Source organism: Lissotriton vulgaris, chromosome 7 (genome assembly GCF_964263255.1).
Source record: "Lissotriton vulgaris chromosome 7, aLisVul1.2, whole genome shotgun sequence".
In the NCBI taxonomy this organism is placed as follows: domain Eukaryota; kingdom Metazoa; phylum Chordata; class Amphibia; order Caudata; family Salamandridae; genus Lissotriton; species Lissotriton vulgaris.
In genome coordinates, this window is record NC_141695.1 from 446,201,490 (window position 1) to 446,216,475 (window position 14,986).

Consider the following 14,986-nt stretch of genomic DNA (forward strand, 5'->3'; position numbering starts at 1 on the left):
TGGGCATCGTAACCAACCCCTAAATATATTTTTAAAAAGTTAAGAGATGTTGACAAACAATGCAAAATAGAAGTTGAAAATGTACAACATGCAATACTATGTATATATATAATTTACATACTTTTTTATTACTAAAAATGTTTCATTTATTTACCTTCTTATTAATGTCTGTTTTTGACCTGCAATAATTAAAAATGCCAAAATATACATAAAGTTTGAAAACATACATAAAAATGTGTGACAAGTATTTATTACATAAAACAATGTAATAATATTGTATACAAACATACAACTAATTTTTTACAATTATATTTATAATAACCAACAATAGTAATAAAATCACACAAACTATTTCTACAACATACAAATTAAAGTAGAAAATTGATAGACACTAGGGGGTTCCGCCCGCCATACTCCCGGGAAATGGGACCGCCCGCATTCCACCACCTGCCGCAATGCCAGAAATGCAAGTTGTGCATTTGCTAGCACAACGTGACAGGCACCGTGTGGTGCCTGCCATGTTGTACTGGCAAATGCAGGGGGTACCATAGGTACCACCCATGTGCACCCCCTACCCCCCAGAATCCCTGGGGGCCTGCTACGGGCCCCCAATTGCGAGGACCACATACATCATAATATGGATGGCGGTATCTGTCAGACACCGCCACCATATTAACTGCTTTTCCGCCCGGTAGGCAATCGGGTGGATTGCCTACCAGGCGGATGGTCTTTCTGTCCTCTGAGGTCCCCCAAGACATGGTGATATAGTTGGGGGCACAAATGTTGGGCGGATCGCCACCACCATGCGGGCGGGGGCGATCAGCCCGACATGCTAATGGGCCCCTAAATGTACTATTCCCACTCAAATCCAACCCTAAGGGGAGAAGATACTGAACACTAAGGGCCAGATTACTAGTCTGGCAGGCGGTATCCCCACCTCGCTATAAAGAGATGGACATTGGGACCTCCACATGCCGCTGCAGCCACCAGGGAATCGCCAATCCCTGGTGGTGTTGCGGCAGTCAGGAGGCATCCATTTGCTTGGTGGACCGCTGCGGTCCCGCCAAGCATATTAGGAGTTTCCTCTCTACCAGGGTTTACATGGGTGGTTCCATCTCCTTGTAAACCCTGGCAGTGATGAAACAAATGGGGCCCTAGAGGGCCCCCTTGTCCCTCTGTGCCCTGTGGATGCTCACAGAGGGGCACTACATGTGCCCCCCTGTGTGAGTGCACACCAGTTCCTGCACGGCATGGACTTTTGAGTCCATGACATGCAGTAACTGTTTTTGGCGTTCCCATTGCGGTGCCTCTTTTTAAAGGCACCGCCCTGGGAACACCCAAAAAAAGCCCGCCAGACAGGAGGAAACTCAGAATCTGGCAGGCGGCCTCACCACATGTTTGGCGGTGAGGCAGCGTGAGGACCCGGTGCCACAACGTCAAACTTGTAATCAGGCCCTAAGGGTCATACTAACAAAACAATGGCAGAGCGGCGCTCCAACATTTTAGAGATGCAGAGATGTGCCGTATTCACAAGAATACGTTGCAAGCTTGTGTTTTCCCTTGCGCTGGTGCTAAATTTCACTGCTAAATTCAAAGCAGACACCTTTGCACCATAGTGCAAGGGGGCACTGCTTTGCTGAGAATGATTGTTTATGTGCAGGAAGGTGACCCTTCCTGCATATAAACAATCACTAATGGTGATTTGTTACTTCTACGTGGGCTGCAGAATGGAGCACACATAAAAGCAGCACATTGTCATTATTTAGTGATTGTTTATGTGCAGGAAGGTGTCTCTTCCTGCACATAAACAATCATTAATGACATTTTGCTCTGCAGCACACATAGAAAAGCAAAAATGAGGAGAAATAAAATACCTTTCTCCTCATTTCGCCATTTTAACTCCTGCTCTTGTATAGTATTAGTTGTTGGAACTGCCTCAGATTTAAACCTCCTTGTAAATCTGGGGGAGCGTCAAAAGCAATGTTTTTTGCAGTGGAATAACCACAGCAACACCCATTGCACGCCCCTTTCACGTTAAGTGATGCGTGCAAAGGGGCCTTATTTACAAGGCGACGTTCAGTCACAAAAAGGGGCTTATCTCCACTTTGTTAATATAGAGAAGGGCATATCGATACTAGAACGTTCTGGTGGCAATATCCCCTTGTAACTATGCCCCCATAGGTGTTACATTTACTATTCCCATTCCAATGTAAACCAATTTGGGGAAAGTGTTGAACACTTAAGGGGTTAAATGTACTATTTCCACTCCAACATAAACCAATTTGGGGAAGGTGTGGATACTAAAGGGGGGGGGGGCAGTTACTATTCCCACTGCAATCTAAACCAATGACATTTACTATTCCCACTCTCATCTAAACAAATTTGGGGAAGGCGTTGGACACTAAAGGGGTGACATTTACTACTCCCACTCCAATCTAAACTATTTTGGGGAAAGTGTTGGACACTATGGGCCTGATTACAAGATTGGGGGTGCAGCGCTAGGTCCTACTACCCCACCAAACCCATTGTCAGACCACTCACCAGATTACAAGTTAATCTCGTGTCTGGTGGGCCTTTTTGGCATTACCATGGCCGTGCCTCTAAAAACAGGCACAGCAATGGGAATGCCCCAAAAAGTTTCTGCACAGCATTGACTGAAAAGTCCATGCTGTGTAGTAACTGTTGTGTATGCACACAGGAGGGCGCATGTTGTGCCCCTCTGTGTGCATACACAGGGCACAGATTCACAAGAGGGGCCTCTAGTTCTCCCTTTGTTCCCTCTCAGCCAGGGTTTTCATGGCGGTGGAACCGCCATGAAAACCCTGGCTGAGAGGGAACTTGTAATACGCTTCGCGGGGACCATGACAGTCCTGCCAAGCAAATTGCAGCATTAAGACCGCTGCAACACCACCAGGGAAACGCGGTTCCCTGGCAGCTGTGGCAGTGCTGTGGCTGTTCCACCGTCCAAGTTGTAATAGGGCAGTCAGGAAACCGCCACCTCCGCGCCATGAGTCTGGCGGTCCTCGGACCGCCAGACTTGTAATCAGGCCCTAAAAGGGCAAAATTTACTATTCCCATGCCTTCCTAAACAAATTTGGGGAAGGCATTAGACACTAAAAGGGTGATATTTACTACTCCCACTCCAATCTAAACCAATTTGGGGAAAGTGTTGGACATTAAGGGACTGATTACGAGTTTGACTGTGCAGTGCTGGGTCCGCCCAGCCCCATGAATCCCATGGTCAGGTGCACGCCAGATTACAAGTTAATCTTGTGTCTGGTGGGCTTTTTTGGTGTTCCCATATCGGTGCCTTTAGAAACAGGCACCACAATGAGAACTCCAAAAACAGTCCTCTGACCGCTAAATTTGAAATTAGGCCCAAAAAGGGATACATTGACTATTCCCACTCCAATCTAAACCAATTTGGCGAAGGCATTGGACAATAAAGGCGGTGACATTCACTATTCCCACTCCAAACAAAACCAATTTTTGGAAGGTTTTGTAAACTAAGGGGTCACATTTACTATTCCCTCTCTAAACTAAATCAATGTGAGGAAGGTGTTGGGCACTAAACGGGTTACATTTAACATTCCGACTTCAATCTAAACCAATTTGAGGAAGGTGTTGGACACTAATGAAGTGACATTTACTAGCCTCACTCCAATCTAAACCAATTTGTGGACAGCGTTGGACACTAAAGGGGTGACATCAACTATTCCCACTCTGATCTAAACCATTTTGGGGAAGCCATTGGACACTAAAGGGGTTACATTTACTATTCCAACCCAATTCATAACAATTTAGAGAAGGCAGTGGACACCAAGGCATTACATTTACTATTCCCACTCCAACACAACCATATTGGGGGAAGGTGTTGGACACTAAAAGGGTGCCATGTGCTATTCCTACTCCAACCTATACCAATTTTGGGAAGGAATTAGACACTAAAGAGATGACATTTAATAATCACACTCCAATCTAAGGCTGTTTGAAAAAGGTGTTAAACACTAAGGGGTCGATTCCGATTGGGGAAAAAAACCGTCCGTACGATTTGTATCCGGAGCCCTCTCCGTACGAATCGTACCCGTCCGTCCGAGTCGCGAAGTACGATCCGTATTCTATGAATCCGTCTGAATCGTCACGATCCGTACGTATTGCAAGGCTGAAACTGTGAACCGTACGACTCGTACACATGCCGTACGACCCAACGAGTACGATCCGGACCGGGGTATGAGGACGCAATTCGTACGGTCCACGTCAGGTAAGGGTGAGTCGTACGGAAAAGCACACAAACACATATACACCGTACGGTCCGTACACCCCATGATCGCAGGGGTACGCACCGCACCGTACCCCTGCGATCATGGGGTGTACGAGCCGTACCCCCATTGTACGATTGGTGTACGATCGGTGTACGAGCCGTACCCCCATTGTACGATCGGTGTACGAGCCGTACCCCATGTACGATCGGTGTACGTGTCGTACCCCCATCGTACATGAGGTACGGTTCGTACACTGATCGTACACCAATCATACAATGGGGGTACGGCTCGTACACCGATCGTACATGGGGTACGGCTCGTACACCGATCGTACAATGGGGGTACGGCTCGTACACCGATCGTACATGGGGTACGGCTCGTACACCGATCGTACACCAATCGTACAATGGGGGTACGGCTCGTACACCGATGGTACAATGGGGGTACGGCTCGTACACCGATCGTACATGGGGTACGGCTCGTACACCGATCGTACACCAATCGTACAATGGGAGTACGGCTCGTACACCCCATGATTGCAGGGGTACGGTACGTACCCCTGCGATCATGGGGGGTACGCACCGTACCCGGGGGGCCGTTCCATACCTGTTTCGGCATGAACTCTGCTTTTACGGCTGTTTTCAGCTCCCGTAGAAAAAGGGTAGTACGGTGCATACCCGACACGTATCGTACTTGCTGGGTCGTAAAAACCAGCCGCGAACCGTACAGATGTCGCGTACAGCGCGTTCCGAGGGAGAATCGTACGGAGATTAGAGTCGTACGGTGTCTTGTACGACTCGTATGGAGTATGGCTCCTGGTACGAATCGTACTTCGTCGTACGTACGATGGACGTTGCGGGGTACGATTCGTACGGGAAAAATGCTCCGAACTGCTATTCGGAGCGTTTTTTCCCGAATCGGAATCGACCACTAAAGAGGTGATTTTTACAATAGGCACTACAATATAAATAATTTTAAAGAAGGTAATACATATTAAACAACTTAAATACACAGTTAATACTACACACTCATAAACATTTTTTATTAAAAAGGTAATCTGAAAAAATACCTAAACTACAAACCTGAACATACAAATTTAAATATTAAAATATCAATAGATGTTTATTACTATTAATAGTCAAAATATTTTCTCATTCGTTTTCTAACATTGCTAAACTTTAAACCATAAAGTAATAAACTATTATTACAAATTTAGTAATCATAAAATATAAAAACATGGAAATACATGTTATAATTCTATAACTATAAAATATTTTTTTAAATTAAATTGTACATAAATATAAAATACACATTTCTACAATGTAAACTTATTTTTTAAACATTTTAAAGTAAAAAAAATCAAAAATATTGCATTTAAATAAATCATTTGTTATACATTTTGATTATTTCCATGTTAATTATTATGCATTACATAAAATGAAAATTAAAAGGTGTAAAATTATTAATATTACAAAATAAATAAAAAAATCAAAATTATTATTTTGCATGTTTTCAAAATTAATAGCATACATTTAAATGTAAAATATATTTACTTAAAAAACAATCTCCCCACCCTTATCCCCTAACAAACCAACATCTGGCTATTATTAAAGAAAATGATTAAACAATTATTATGTACAGAACAAAACAACTAAGGGGTCGATTATGATGTCGGTTCGTCTGAATCTGTGCCGGAAGACTTATTTCTAACCGACTCGTAAAACTTCAGACCAACCGATTACGATGGTTGGAAACCGTTTGGACTGTCCGACTCGGTTCCAAGACGCATCCGAACGACATTCGGAGACCAGGAGTTGGTCGGAGCCGACTCATGCTTTCCGACCGACATCGGAATCAACACCTAAATACGCACAATTCAACAATTTCCTAACAAAAAAAATCTTAAGAAAAAGACATATGAAAAAAAACAGGTGTAATAAAACTCAGTACAATAAATTATGTACTAATTAACACTTACAAATCATATTACATACATTGATATTTACTATATTTATATTGTTTACAACAATATTAAAAACAACACTAAAAACAATAGTTTTAGCGTTGATATTTCAGTTGATTTTTTTTAATGTACTGATATTCTTGAGACAATATTTATCTATCACAATCTTTTTTTTCTTGAAATTATGTCCATACACCTCAGTTGGGCCATTCGAGAGGGTTGACAGAGTTGTCATTGCCATAACCAAACCTATGGGCTACCCCACCTGAATTGGGTGGGTGGACCATTATCCTGGTGGTAAGCATGTTCTGTCGCCATCGTGATGGAGTATGCTTACCACCAAGATATAAATCAGGCGCTCTGTGAACCCTTGTTAATTGGTTTTTCAAGCAGCCAGAAAGATATTCTGTCTTTTGATATGTGGTACTATGTGGAGATGCAGGACATCTGGTGGGGAAGAAGGCCTCAAGTGTCAAGGTCTGTAGAGGCAAGAGGTGACTCTTGCTAATACAGCCTGCTCCAAAATCAGCCAGAGGAAGCTCAGTTCTCAAATATTGTCCGATTAGGACACCCCGGCGCTGTAGTATTACAGGATCTGAGGTCTGTAACTTTGACAATAAAGTGGTAAATATACCATGAAACCGGGTGCTCTCTACCCCAGGTAATAGCCAATGTGTGTTGGGTTCATCAAGTTATTTTTTTGTCACATGTATTGCAGCTTTTAGCCTGATTCTAAGTGCTAGAAAAGTTGGAAAACATGAGAGAAAATGAATAAGTTCAACAAGTAATTGTCAGAGAACAATCAGGCCATATGGGGATGATGGGATAATAACACATTTCTCCAGATTCGACAGTTTCAATCCTGCCCAGCAGACTATCGGTGAACCAGGTAACTTTCTTGCTGGCGTGGCTGTTGGAGAGTTTCTTGACCGGGGCGAGGATGTTGGCGCAGTTGTCTGTCCACTGTCTAAGATTGCAGGAGGCAGTGTCGGGGTCGGAGGGTGGGCTCTGGGCGAGGGTGGTGTTTAGCTCGTCTTTAGTGACTTTGCTCCAGCTGTGGCGAGGCATCTGTTGGGTGCGGTGGTTGGCTTCCTGAAAGTGAAATGGATGCAGTGATGGTCGGTCCAGTGGGGTTCGTGGTGTGGTTGAAGGAGACGTGGGGGCTTGCGGAGAAGATGGGGTGACGTGTGTGGATGGATGTTGTCACGAGCTGTCTGAGTCCGAGGTTGGCGATCAGGGTGGTGGAGTTGGTGTTGTTGTTGTTCTCGAGGTGGAAGTTCAGGTCCCTGAGGAGGATGTAGTCTGTGGAGGCGAGGGCGTGTGTGCTGATGAAGTCGGCGATGGAGTTGCTGAACTGAGGTCCGGTCCGGGGGTCTGTAGATGAGGGTTCCTCTGAGGGTGGTGTTGGGGTCGGTGGGGCTCTGGAAGTGCAGGTGTTTCGGCGGTGCTGAGGGTGTCGTCAGTGTTGGTCGAGACTCTGAGAGTGTTCCTGTGGCTAATGGCGATTCCTCCTTCTACTCCGTTGGTGGGGTCCCTGCGGGTGATCTTGTAGCCGACCGGGATGGCTGTGGCAATGTTGGGTGCTGAGGTGGGGTTCAGCCAGGACTCCGTCAGGAAGGCGACGTCAGGGGAGGTTGAGTTGATGAGGTCCCAGAGTTCAACAGCGAGTTTGCAGGCGGAGCTGGTGTTGAGGAGAATGCACTTGAGGTAGTTGGGTTCTGGTTGGTGGTTTGGCGGGCCAAATGCTGGTGAAGCTGCAGTTCTGGCAGGTGAAAGGTCCTTGGGTGCGCTTTGGGGGGCCTGGAAGCAGGTGTTTTCTTGTTCAGAGTTGAGTGCGTGGAGGGTGCCGGCGTCGTAGAGGACTCAGGCATCATGATCTTCGTGGGCACCAGGGGTTTTAGCGCTGGGAGTGGTACAGGTACGGACGGGGGCAGACAGACTTGCCTTCGGCACACCAGCGGCGCCCTCGCCATATATGGGGATGTGGGAGGGAGGAGCAGCTGGGAGGCGGGAGGCAGGGGCAGCGAATGGCAGTGAGGGGGCGGGCTGCAGGGGACACAGCAGCGGGAACGGGCAGCGAGGGGAAAACAGAGGAAAAACGGGCACAGGATACACACCTAAAGAGAAGGAAAAACTGCACAATCAAGGGCAGCGAAGGGGAGACAGAAGGCAAAACGGGCACAGGATACAAACCTAAACAGAAGGAAAAACGGCAATTTCAAGGGCAGCCAGGGGGAGACAGAAGGCAAAATGGGCACAATCAAGGGCAGCGAGGGGGAGACAGAAGGCAAAACGGGCACAAGATACAAACCTAGGGCCTACCACTGGCCACCAGGGATGTGGCGCAGGTGATAGCCTGCGGGTGGAGGAGGGCCTCAACCTCTACAGCAGCAGCAGATTCAGGGCACACAGGCGGAGCTGTGTGGTGGGGGAGCGACCTACCAGCAAGGCCAATGCTTTTTTATAGTTTATTTTAAAGGAGATTCAGTCCCTGTTTCTAAATTGGTTGCTGCAATAAGGTTCCCTATGCTGCTATCTTATGAGACTGGTCACGTAAAAGGAAGGGAGGGTATAAAGCTTCATTATCACTTTGAAATGCACTCATTTTATCAACATATACAAAATAGATGAAATGCTGGGATGACAATGGGAATCAAATCAAAAGCACTCATTTTAGTATTGAGCAGCTTCCATGTTACACACGTTGGTGCACCTAGCTTTGTCACAGTGCAGACTCTACCCCACCCTGCATGTAATGCATCAGCGTTGATGGTCACTGCAAAAATGTTTTTTTTTTAACTTCCTGGCTGTTGTCATGTTTTCTTTTGAGTAACACTAACTCTTTTGCTCGTGACAATATCTAGATCTTCTCAATACACTTTCGACTGTGACTGCTGTATGAGTTTCATATGTAACATGGCAAAGACTGTTAGGGGCTGCATGATTCCATTATTTTCAACATCTTTCTCATAGTTCTCATTGATTTGATTTAGGTTTTGTAAAGTGCGCCCTTTCCGTGGGGGTCTTTGCGCTGCCATTTGCTTGAGGGAAAGAGAATTGCCAAAAGTCTGTCTAAAGTCTAGTCTACAAGGGAAAAGTGAACAGCCAGGTTTTAAGAACTTTTCTGAAAATAATAAAAGTCGGCTGATTCCTCAGATACTATGGCATTCGATTCTAAAGGCAGGAAGTCTCACAGGAGAAGCTTCTACCATCCAAAGGGGCTCTGTGAATGAACTAAATGCATACTTCCTAGCTGTGGCTGATCAAAGCGATTTGGTAGTGGTGGACCAGGAGATGTTGTTCTTAAGAAAAGCAGGCCCAGAGCTATTAAGCGTTTTGTTGCTATGCAAATAGCTTTAAAATCTACTCTTTTTTCAATGGTGTGTCAATTTAGTTCTTCCATTGCCTTAGAGACTGGTTCAGATTTCTTGATAATTTTAAGAAGTCTGACTGCTGCATGTTGGAGGCTTTTTTAAATGCCCTGCTGAGCACCACCAGGATAAAGGGCATTACAATAGTCCAACTTAGATAATGCAAGAGAGGCGACCACTGTTTTCTGTAGGTGAAAAGGTATAAAGGGAAGAATTTTCCTTAAGGTTCTTAAAAAATGGAAGCACGAGGAAGAGAGGTGGTTGGTCTGATCTCTAAAGGAGAGAGTAGGAATCAATAACGATTCCGAATTTCCTAGTTTTTGGTATTGGGATGGAGAGAGAACCAAGGGTGTGCGGCCAAAAGCATTATTCCAAAAAGAGGCATCTTGTCCAAACAGGAGCACCTAAGTCTTCTCAGAATTTAGTATAAGACAGTGGGAGCTCAGCCATTTGACTATTGAACTCATGCACACATTAAATCGGGAGGCCACCTCGTCCAAGTTGTTATCCTTAGATACCACAATTTAGGTATCATCAGCATAAGAAACAGTAGAAAAGCCATTTGATTTTATGTAACTGAAAAGGGGAGCCACATATATGTTAAATAATATGGGACTTAATGAGGACCCTTGTGGGACATCACACGGTAAGGAGAAAGGCCTGGAGTTGAACTCTCCCATGTTAACTTTTTGATCCCTTTCATTACGAAAGGAGCATGGAAGCGTAAGAGCTGCTGAGCACTGAATACCTATCTTAGTATCCTGAAGTTGCCTGGTATCAGTAACAATGTATCTGATATAGACGTTGTCTAGCTGCAGATTCCTTAACTTAGAATATACCCAGGCGTGAGACTGGATCCAGAAATGTTTTGCAGCAGCACCACTGCGCGTCGGAGGACGGCGCCACGCTACACCGCCTTGCCGTCGTCCTTGTACGTGACATCAGCGAGGTCATAAAAGTAAATCCAGGCACGCTGACGTCAGTTTTCTTCTGAGAAACTTTTCCACGGCACAACGCAGAGCCACCAACTAAAAACTGTGAAAGTATGGTAACAGTGTGCGAGGAATGAAAATTCTGTGAATAAAGAAGGGGGGTGGTGGCAGACACCATCCTAAAGACAGAATAAACACCGCCTACACATATAAGTGTAGGCTGTGGGAAAGAGCCCTGCAGGCCAAGCGGAGGCCCCTTACCGAGTGCAACAAGGCAAGAGCATTATAACAGACAGAAATAGACTGATAGTGCCATGTGAAACTGTGCCGTCCAGTAAGAACAGAACACAGAAAGAACAACAGTCCACTGAAGGAAAGAAAGAGAAGATTGGCAACTGAAGAGGCCAGTGGAGAACACCACCAGAAAAGGTCCTCGCAGAATGGGGAAGATGGGTGGGCGTTAAGGAATCTGCGGCTACACAACGTCTCTTCCAGATACATCGTTACCGAAGGTAAGTAACTCGTATATCTGATAGATACATCTAGCCGCAGATTCCTTAACTTAGAATAGATACCACAGCCATACACCAAAGGGAGGCGGGTCTGTGACAGGACAATAGAAAGTGCCAGGCATGTGATCTGGCATCAGCGTGATGAATAAAGGGGAAAAGACTGCAGCAGAAAGTCCAACAGCAACCCCAGCAGCTCGAAGAGCAGAAGTCACAGGATAGACGATATCCGACAACATGGGAGAATGGCGCCACACCAGACCCGTATAGAAATAACAGGTAGAACGGTATGATCCCCAGAAGAGAGAAAGAGAGAGAGAAGCATAGGCCTCCATTTGTGCCTGAGTCGCCCCCACACCCGGAAAGGGCGGATAAAGGGGGGGCGATCGTCGGGAGCGCACGTCCAGAAAGTTCCGGGAGCCAGTGCCCCTGACAACAGAAGAAGGTGAGGTCGATGACCTCGGCGACAAGTGCCTCGACTTACCAAGTGGAGAACGACGGCCCGGACCCCAAGAGGGCGCTCGACGGCGGAACTGGTTTACAGTAGAGGGACCTGCAGTCGACGTCAAGGCAGAGGGTCACACGCCCGCGCATGGGCATTTCTTACGAGAAAGGCGCATGTGCGGGCGTGCGTGCACACGCAGTTTTCTTATCAGTATTTCTAATGCCGAAGAAGAGGAGCAGGACAGCACGGTGACACCACGGTTTAAAGGTAAGTTTTTTTAATATGCTTTAATGTACCTTTAAGTTAGATTAATAAGAGGGGGTGGAGGCGGACAGAGGGCCAACTCCCTATCGCTGTGAGGGTGCTGAGTTTTGCCTACTCATCGTTCTCTGCGAAACTCAGCACACTCCGCGGGCGGAGCGGAGTTCTCTGCCCACGGGTACTTAAGATGTTCCCTCTGTTCAGAGTATCCTAATGCCATTTAGAAATGCACATGGGCTTAAAGAGCGTAGAGTTTGTTTCCCGCTGCATAATACTCTGTGGTTGTGTTGGTTGGTATGATTCGTTGACAAGCCCCCTGTTCCGTGTTGGTGGAAAAAGTGAGTTGCTTTCTTTGGGTGGATTATTGCCCCTTTACCAGGTGATCTCGATGTTGCTATCTCACAATTTGTCTCACTTGTGATCATCCTGGGGTATGCCAGCTTGGGAAGTGCAAGGGGGAAGTTCCGTTCAGTCTGGGCGGTGTACTGCTGGCTCTGGCATTCATTGATGGGGGGAGTTGAATGACCAGTGGTGTGCACTGTATCTTTTTGTAGATTGTATTGCCTGAGTAGTCATTGCCGAGCCCAGTACTTGAAACCTTGTTTGTCTCCATGCCTTTGTGGCTGCTGGTATGTGTCTCTCAGTGGCTGCTGGTGGCCGAGTCTGCTCACGGGTAGTGAGAGTAGCGAGGGGCTCTAGGCTGAGATCTTGACCATGGGGTAGATGATGTCTACTGCTGTGTGAAGCCTTCTCGCATGATGCCTTCTCACTTAGTGTCAGGGCTCCATCTTTGTTCTTATCTTCGGTACATAATCGTCTGGTATTTTCTGAGGGAAGGGAGGCACCTTGGTCATGTTGGTCATCAAATTGGTTGCCAGGAGTCAGCCGGTCCTTGTTTAGAATGCTTAGAGCCCATGGCTGAGTGTCTGCTTTTGTGCGTTGTCCATAGAAGATGGGGAAAAGTGGTGTGGGATCTGGTAAAGTTTTCTGATTGCTCCATTTCCTTTTCTGCTGGCGTCATTGCTTCGAATTGAGCTTCGGGTCTGAGCTTCTTCCTGAGCTGCCTTGGGCGATGCTCCAAGCAATCCTGTAGTCCAAGCGGTTTCCTTGGTGTCTGAGCCCACCTGCTGGCTGTGTTGGCATCGGTCAAGGTTGTTCAAGTTGTTATGCTGCCACTGGATTGCCCCGGGGGCTATCTTGCTTCCTGTTGGTGGTACACTTGTGTCAGTTGTAGCTATGCTCCTCATGTCCTTTAACATGCTACTTAGCATTGATGGAAGAGTGGATAGTTTATCAACTATGACGCTGCAGCCGCAGCTAGTTTGGACCTCAAATTGAGCTCTTTATAGGACCTCTGGGATCCCCCAGTTTCTCGTCAATGCCTGTGGTGTACAGTGCCAGGGTGTTTAAGAGGGTAAGCTGGATATCCATCTTGTCAGACTGGTATTGGAGCGCTTCCACTGCCAGTTGCATGGTGTTTAGGAGGGAGACCCATGTGCTGCTGGTTTGTTCTTTAAAGTTTACATCCCCCTTGAGCTCATTCTCCATCGCCTCTCTATTCAATTGGCTGCAGTTGTATGAATGCGCTTTGTTCTCCTTAATTGGAGGTGCCCTGTGTTGCTGATCGGGCGAGTGTGCAGCTAGTATATCTTCCCATTCTTCCATGTTCAGGTTGGAGAGGAACGCCCTCCCTTCCTCCTGATGGGTTAAATCGGCGGGCTCTTCTAACCCTTTCACTCCAGACGACCTGCCATGATGGGTTGTGGGCCAGGCTGTTAAAGGCGTTGATGCGATTGTGTTAGAAGGCTATGGAGTTGTTGCCGGCATGATGTTACTGCTGATTGATAGTGAGCTGGGGCTGACGTTGGGTCCGAATTTTTGCTGATGGTTCTGTGTACTCCTCTCAGAGCATTTAAGTTCTATAATGCTGTTTTCATTTTGCGGCAGAGCGGAGCCAGCCTCTTGACCCATCTCTAACTGCATTTCCTGCATGCTTCTTACGCTGCGTTCTGTTCCTATAACTGTGTCTATGTGGGGTTGGTTATAGCAGAGTCCTTCTTGTTTAGGCCCCCCCCCCCCCCCCGGCCAGCTGTTTTTGCAGTCGTAGTTGAGCGTGGTGAGCACCCATATTGTACCTGCCTCCCCTCTGTGGCCAATGTGAAGCCAGATCAAATACATTATTGGGAGAGGTGTAGCTTGGAACTTATTTTGATCTTGTGGTGCTGAATTGCGATTGTTTAGTGGCCAGGCTTGTGGTTGCCCTTGTTGCACTGTTGGAATCAAATTTTGTTTCACTGGTGCCACCGTAGTGATCGAGGTCCGAGGCTGTTTGGAGCCGGGTAGGCAGCATGAGGCTAGAGCCATTGTGCTTGATGTCAATGTCGAGACAAGCACATGTTCCAATGAGTTACTGTGTGATAGTGAAAGTGAGCTAGCCGGGACTTCAGTGCATGGACGGGCTTCTTCCTGCGGCAGTGGAAGAAGTGATAGGAGCCGTGGTTGTAAAGGTAGAAGAGGGGTTTGCAGGCCCTCCAGGGTGGAATTTCTTGAATAAAGAATGGCGACTGCATCTTTAAAAAAGCTGAATTTCGTGTAAATATTGGCCTGAGTTGAATGAGTTGAGAGAATGTAATGGTTGAACTGCTTAGAGATGCTGTATCTTTTAAATCCGGGTCAGTTACAATTGGTGAGGAGTGAGCACTGTGCAGAGCTGTCGGACGTGTCCTTTGTTTCTTTCCAACCCCTCCCCCCAACCTCCCCCCTGGCCTGGGGGGAATGGCCACCCTGGTTCTCCCTGACCTCATTTGTGGCCTGGTGCGTAGTGCTACGGATTATAGCCTTGCTGTGAGATGCGACTGACGGTGAGTCCGGACAGGCCCTAGGCTTTCTAGGGCCCGGTGCTAGGTAAACAGTGCTTTATGCTTGGAGTTGCTCTGGCTCAAGTGCTCCCTCCTGTCTTGATGTGTATGAGGAGGCCTGTTGAAAATAAAACGCCAAGTTCATTTGGTAAGTAGTAAACTTTATTTACAGAGCACAGCAAACAAGGTCACCACGCCAGCTGACCAAGTCTCCAAGTCTCCAACTGGCACTCACAGAACACTCAGCAGAGAACCAAGAATGCATACAAGCATTCTAGAGAAGTAAACACTGAAGAAAGATAACACATTTACAACATACCTTCCTCTTTTAGGGAAAAGAAACAAATTACCATATTAATAAGACACAGTAACAACTTACAGATAC